This window comes from Primulina tabacum, chromosome 16 (genome assembly GCF_025594145.1).
Source record: "Primulina tabacum isolate GXHZ01 chromosome 16, ASM2559414v2, whole genome shotgun sequence".
Classification (NCBI taxonomy): domain Eukaryota; kingdom Viridiplantae; phylum Streptophyta; class Magnoliopsida; order Lamiales; family Gesneriaceae; genus Primulina; species Primulina tabacum.
In genome coordinates, this window is record NC_134565.1 from 12,972,706 (window position 1) to 12,981,083 (window position 8,378).

The following is an 8,378-nucleotide window of genomic DNA, read 5'->3' on the forward strand; positions in this document are numbered from 1 at the left end:
TCTTATGTATTAAATATGAAAGATATTCATAAATATTGAAGATGGGTGTGATGTGATGAACATGAAAGAAAAAAGAAATGACTGATTTTTATATGATATACAAGCTTGTTGACATCATGGGTGGTTTTAAGTCAACCAAACCTATTGGCGAATATATGTTCATGAGACGTGGGGTTGTCAAAGGTGCACCTTAACGTCCAACACAGTAGTAACTATATAATAAAGCAAGCACAGTAGTACAGGTCAACTAATGAGGCTCATGTACAAACATGAACATGAATATATGGTATGGTATGACATTGTTTAAAGATTCATTGTTGATTTCGACTTGATATGTATTTTATTTCTATGCATATCGATACGTATAAGTGCCAACTTATTGAGTTTTATAAACTCACGTATCTCATGTATTACAGGATCAGGTAATGAAAATAAATAGGATTCCGGTTCGTCAATGGATGCTTGTGACGTGCCTTACCTCGACAAGAACCTGAACATCTTATTGCATAGCTTCCGCATATGTATTACAGTGAATGACATGTCAGGGTTTGAAAATTTTTTTACAATGTTATGCCTATGTGTATAATGACACCGAGTATGTTTGTTTATAAGAATACGATTATATGTATGTATTGTTGTTGTTGTTTGTGTAATTAGTGAATACAAAATATAGGGACATCATTCCAAAATTTTCATAAACCATCAAATTGATGCCCCTTGTTTGAATTGTTTCATAATATAGATATATCATTCAAATTCTATTTTGATTATTGTATGTCAAGTATAGAGTAAGGGCCGGTGTGACATTTTAGAATGGTATAAGAGCCCACGATTCTTCGACCGGGAAGACACTGCACTTCATCCACAAATGGAGAACTCGGCAAGTAAGTACATTTCTATCCCATAGTTTATGATAAGTTATGTGCTTCTATGTTTCCTACATGTAGGATAAACGACGATGCCACCTAAACGTAAGGTACATGAAGGAGAATCATCTAAGGGAAAGGCCCCAGCAGCCGAAGGTGAAAGCCGTGCGCGACGACCTATAGACGATTTTGCTCAGCTGCTCCAACAACAAGCAAAAGTTTATGGGGAGCAGATACAACAATTACTTGAAATGGAGCGGACAACACATGAGCAGGCACAAGTACAAGCCATGCTACCCAGACAGAGGCCTGTTCAAACAAATGTGTAATGATTGCTTTCGACGTCTGAATCCTTCTGAATTTATGGGAAGCACCGATCCGACAGTAGCAGAAGAATGGATTAAGTCATTGGAGTCCATCTTCTCCTACCTCCATGTAGAAGATACTGACAAAGTAACTAGTGTCATCTTTTTGTTAACAAAACATGCAAAAATATGGTGGGAAAGTGCGAAGGTGGCATTACCTGCGAGACCATTGACAAGTGATACATTTAAATATAAGTTTTACAACAAATATTTTAGCGAAGATATACGAGCCAAGAAAGCCAGTGATTTTCTCAATTTGAAGCAAGGAACCATGTTAATTTTTGAATATATAGAACAATTCGAGGCTGGAGTCCAATATGTACCATATATTGTGCAGATTTACAAAAGCAATGGCTAACACTAAAGCAATGGCTAACACTTCATGCGGGGGCTTCGCTATAAAATTAAAAGAGATGTACGAAAGTCGAAAGTTGTTACATATGGGTAGATAATGGAAAGAGCACTTATAGCGGAACAGGATGAGCAAGACATTGACACAGACAAGCAACAACGAAGGCAGCAGTACTTTCAAAAGAGCCAAGGAACATGACAAGGCAAAAAGACCGATACCAGAGGTACTCGACCAGAGGAACCCCGTGGCAAGGGTCCTCCTCCACGTAAAGAACAAGACAGACCACCTTGTCCTAAATGTGGCAAACTCCATGGCGGTGGATGTATGCAAGGTTCCAATGTTTGTTATCGTTGCAAAAAGCCGGGGCATCTCGCCAAGAATCGTCCAGAAAGTTTTGAGAAAGTATAGGGACGCATTTTCTCCATGACCAAAGAGGAAGTGGATGCGGATACATTGATGATCACTGGTATGTTCTTGATTTCTGGTGTTACTGCTATTGTTTTATTAGACTCAGGAGCCACGCATTCCTTTATTTCAGAATCGTTTGTAAAGAGATTGGGCATTACAGCAAGTACAACAGAGACACAACTCGCCATGGCTTTACCTTCCGGGCAAGAATTACATACAGATCAAGTTGTGCGAGGGTGTCCAATATATGTCCAAGGCCATCATATGTATGCAGATTCAATATTTTCTGAAAATGACTGATTTTGATGTGATACTGGGAATGGATTGGCTCTCGAAGTATAGAGTTACCATTGACTGTGGCATGAAAATGATCAAGTTTGCGCCATAGGAGCTGAATCATTCATAGTAGCAAGTGCATGTATATTCTTACCTCTTCGGATAATATCTTGTATGAAAGCTTGTAAATTACTACAAAAGGGGTGTCAAGGATACTTAGCATATGTTTTAACTATTGATCCACCTGTTTGTGAATTAAAAGATACATATTGTAATGACCGGTTACTCGTACAAATGATAATAATGTGTTTATGTCATTTAATATGTAGTTATTTAGCTCATTATGTTTTACATGTTGATTGACGTATCGATATTGAGATTGAATATGATTTCTAGATTGTCCATTGTGTATTGAGAATGAATATGTGTCTAAATAATGATAGTAAGATGTGTAGGTAGAAGTAGTGTAATGAAATTGGTAGGAAATTAGATGAAAATGTAAGGCTCGAGATTATTAGTCTTCATTGATGTGATATTCAGAAGATATGAGTATGCATGACATGTAATAAGAGGCACTGAATGAGATTATGAAGGGTTGTATAAAGTTTAGACAGCACCCGCGCTACGAACAAGACCGCACCCGCGGTTGATGGACAGAGAGTTGGAGATTATTTACAGAAGTGACACCGCACCCGCGGTGCATGGCCAGTAGGGTATGAAAGCTGCTACGGGAGATTGAGCGCACCCGCGGTGCTAGACAGACCGCACCCGCGGTGTTGTACCAGTAGGGTCAGCGCACCCGCGTTAAAAGACAGAGCGCACCCGCGGTCGAAGCTTTCGGAAAAGTTGATGTATATCATTACACTGAGCGCACCCGCGGTTATGGAATGAGCGCACCTGCGGTGCGACGTGCAGCATGAAAAATAAGCCACTGTTTTCTGGTGTTGCATGCAGTATATATATATAAGAATTGCACGCCTTTCCTTCACAAAATTCAGAAAAGGGTCGAAGCTTTTGAGAGAAAAATCCTGACGCCTTTTTTGAGAAATCCGTCCGTCTGTTTTTGAATCCGACTTCAGTACTGTGTTCCTATCGACGCAGGATACAACTGGACGTAAGTTTCGTTACGTTTAGATATGATTTGAATTTATGATATTGTCAGAATTGAATATGAATCAGATATGATTTTCTGCTACAGTGGACATTGTATAACTGAAGTCATATTAAAGAATAGACTGTTTATGAAATTGTTATGAATTTCAGAGTTGATTTAGTTGAGATTCTATATCAGAGTTGTGTTATTATTCAGATTTTGAGTTGTACTGATACTGGTTATGAATTCTGGTATTATATATGTGATGTTGAGATAGACGGGGTTATCGTGACTGTATTATTATGCCGTCGAAACATCAGTAGATTGATATTGATCAGATTCAGTAATGATTTCGATTGTATCGTGATATCATTGATATGAATTAGATTGTACCTTGTTCAGATATGGATCAGATTATATACTGATTTGAGTATTGATCAGAACAGTTCTTGAATTGAGTTATATACTGATATGGTATTTATATGATCGTCATTATAAGATTTGGATATGGACATATTGAAATACAAGACTTCGTCTTCATCAGACCGAGAAGAGAAAGGTATAAATGGATGTTAATTGGGAGATCGACTTGAGTTAGATTTAACTCGAGTTTCCCTAAATCACATACTTATATGGTATTTTTTTTATACCTTTGTGTTTTAATGAGTATGTTTATTCTATTGAATTAGAAGTAGAAAGCAGAGAGCTATTAAGTAAGAGTCACTGGCAGAGGGGTTAGATTTTGACAGACTTGTCACTGGCCCATTGCACATTGTCAGAATAGGCTTAGTCTTGGTAGATACGCCAAGGCACTGGACGTTTGGTATATCGTTATGCTTCAGATACAGATAGCATTCTATTCGATATAGATTAGACCAAAGTCCAGAAATAAGAACGTACCGCCACTGCGACTGGTAGTAGTAGGTGGGAGACTTGTTACGTTCTTATTCACCGGGATCCCTAGATTAGAATGAGAGATGAGTCGAGTTTTAGATATTGAGAGTAGAATTTGATTTACATATCCGTATTGATTTATGTTTCGTAGATTACGATTCATGTTTTATTTACAGACTGGTATGGATACATGTTTGATTATGCTACATGTGATGAGATATAATTCATGCTTTTATGTTAATTCAGTTAACTGCATGTATACATTATTTATACTGGAATTTATTCTCACCGGAGTATCCGGCTGTTGTCTTGTTTGTATGTGTGCATGACAACAGGTGGGGCAGGATCAGAGTCAAGAGGATGATGAGAGATCGAGATTAGAGTGGTGATTCCGGACTTGGATGTAGACTTGGTTTAATACTGGAAATTAGTAGTTGAACCTTAGACTAGTTTGAATAATTGTTGTACATTATTGTACTTTTATACTGAGATGTATATTAGTTAAATTCCATTACGTTCCGCACTTATATTTTAAAAAGAAAAATTTTTAGACCCTGTTTATCTTAATTGATAATTAAATCTCAAAGATGATTAAGAAGATGACATTATGCTTTACTGCTTTAAAATACATGTTATCTAATTATCTGATTTGAATTGGTAATATGTATTATTGAGTATGAATCAGATTTGATTCTTGATCAGCAGTAAGATGATAAGAGAAAGATTGGAACAGATTTGTAGTATTTGAGTACTAATGTTTTGATAAGCAGATATACCTCCACGGAGAATTCAAGAAAGGGGTAGTACTTCGACTGAACAGATAGATGTATCAGAAATTCCGATGGAAACACAGATGAAGAGGTTTCAGTCGTTTCAACCGCCGATTTTAAAGGGTACTGAGACGCCAGTAGATTGTGAGAATTGGCTTGAAAACATAGAAATGTTATTTGAATTTCTTGGTTTCACAGATGATTGTAGAGTTACACTGATTGGGAACCAGCTAAAAGAGACTGCAAGAAGTTGGTGGCTAATAACCAAAGAAGCTTTGGAACAACGTAGTTCACTAATTACGTGGAAAATTTTTAAGGTTGAATTCTATCAAAGATTTTTCCCCGTATCATACAGACAATACAAAAGTGCAGAGTTTTCAAATTTGAGACAGGGTCACTTGAGTATTGATGAGTATTTGGGCCAGTTCTTTACCTTGTTACGTTTTGTCCCTCATGTTGCTAGAAATGATGAAGCTATATCTGATCAGTTCATTCAGGGATTGAATTCGGAGATACGTACATTGGTAAATGTGAAACGATCGATTAATTTTGCTGATACCTTGAACAAAGCCAAAAGAGCAGAAACAGTTCTGAGAGGATAAAAGAGAGCATCGTATGTTATTCCAATATCGAGTTCACAGCAACTGCCCCACAGAGTTGTTATGGGCAGTAGCAGTAGTGGGACGAAAGAACAGTTACAAGCTCGAAAGAAGCAGTTCAAGAAGTTAGGGAGCAGGTCATCTAGCTCCAGTGGTTCTAGCTCGGATTACATTGTAGGGTATTGCAGAACTTGTGGAGGAAGACATCCTACCGAGCAATGCCAGGGAGTGACTAGTATATGCAATATCTGCAAACAACGGGGACACTTTGCTAAAGTTTGTCCACAGAGAGATTCCCGAAGATTTCAGGGATCAGGACCATCTGGTGGTAGTGACCAAGGAACAGACCCAAGAGGCACTTGATGATATAGTAGCAGGTACTGTTCTTTTATGATTATATTGCATATGTATTGATATATATTAATGCATTTCTTACGATTGTCTTTGAATGAATTGCATTGAGATATACTGTATCTGTTGAGTTTGATTGTACTGTAGTATTGATTCCCTTACTTGTGGGGAAAAAAAGATTGATATCAGAGATTTCTGTGAAATATTGTATACTACAGTAAGATGAGAATGAGGTCGAGTTAGATTATGATGTACTTGTATTTCTGATTTGACCGGATGATTGATATTAATATGCTGAACAAGTACAGAACTATTGTAAATTCCTGCCAGAAAAATATAAGATTCAGACCAGATAGGAAGGATGAGTAGAAATTCCTCGGTAAGGATTCTAGATCTAGAATTCCTTGGATATCTGTATTGCCTATGACTCGATTTTTACAGAAAGGAACAGATGGTATCCTTATGTATGCAGTAGACATACTGAAATCGAGCCTAGTATTGGCAGAATTGCCAAGTGATGTACGAGTTGGTTGACGTCTTCCTAGATAAGATTTTGGATTTGCTTTATATCAGGAAGATAGATTTCAGAATTGAATTGATACCAGGTACAGGTTGTGTTTTAGAATTCAGTACAGAATGATATTGAATGTGCAGAATGTCACTGAATGAAGTGAAAGAATTGAAAGATCAGTAGAAGAGTACCGACCAGGAGTTACATTTGATTTAGTGTTTCTCGGTGGCATATTTCAGTATGTTCAGAGATATTATGATGATTTCATGCTCGTTGTATCTATGATGTTTTAATATACTTACAGCATCTGATTGACTGAATCGAATATCTGAAGATTATATTGAATACTCTTAGAACTGTGAATATTATATACAGAAATTATTCAGATAAGAATCTTGCTTAAAAACAGATTGTAGTCAGAATAAGCGATATCTGAAGTCAATATACCGATTGATTTTGACACATTTGAGCTTGTGATCAGTGACTGAGAACGATATCGATATCAAAAAGATCAGAAAATTCAGAATGTCAGAAATTTATTTTGGTTTTAGTTGGCAGATTATCTTATACGATTGTTGTTTTGTATCTGCTTGAGTATTGTTATTGTTCTAACACAATATTTGAGACAGCTTATATTGTTTGAGGGCATATTATATTTGCAGATGATATATAGCAGTTGATCAAAACGACATGAAGACGTGATTGATTAGTCAGAGTTGACAATATTGCCAGGAATTGCCGTTTTATGAGTTTACTAAACTCACTAGATCAGTATAGATTATTGATATTATGAATCTGATTTGATAATACTGTTATTCTGAGTCAGTGTTTGATATAGATTATTCAATCCGAATAAGAGTTGAATTCAAGAATTTCAGTAGATCAGAAATATAATCAGAATGTTCAGAACTTAAATTCGATAATCAGAGCAGAACATCGATCAGAGTGGCGGATATGTGATTTTGTTACGGTATGAGAATGAATAGCTTGTGATGTCAAATGTTTCAGAATTTTACAACAGAATTTGATATCGACAATCAGAACCGAATACCAGGTAGGTATTTTTCTTTATTTATATTATTAACTGATTGTTTATACCAAATAGTTCGAATTGGAAATGACAGATAGGGTCAGAAGCGCACAGAAATGGATTCAGTAGTCGTTCAGGTAACATAAAGTAGATGATAATTCGAACAGATAGTTTTGATATAGACAGATTAAATCAGTTATGGTAGAATTTATGCTGACATGTTGGCAGAATTGTACTGAAATGTCTGAACCGCCAATAAATAAAGATAGAAAGATAGAGATCAGAAGATTTATTACAGAATTTGTATATTCTTGACTAGACATGGGGAGTATATTTCGATGAATTTCGTAATAAGACCACTGCAATACTTTCCAGATTGTGATATGATATGATTGTGATTGACAGATTGTTCAATCTATATCTATTAGTTTGTACAAGATGACGTACAAACATGACTAGATGACAAAGATCGATGTCAAAAAAATGGTCAGATTGATCAGAATGTAGAACTAGACTATATCAGATTGTGATTTTGCTTGATTTTGTGCTTGTGGCAGAATATACCACGAACTCTTTTCTATAGTATCCAGATATTAGAAGATAATTATGGAGTTGTAGTGCTGGATGCTAGCACTAGTCAATATGACATATTGTCATCCTATGAATTATAGTATGATAATAGCCATCAGAAGAGTAATGAGATAGTTGCAGATAACATATTGTACCGTGAGTACCACAGATTTCTTTCAGATAGAGATGATATCTTTGAGGTATATGAACTTGAATCTAAATTGATCAGAGATATGACAAAGTAAATGTAGCTAATTCAGAAGAGAATGAAGATAACTCAGACCAGACAGACT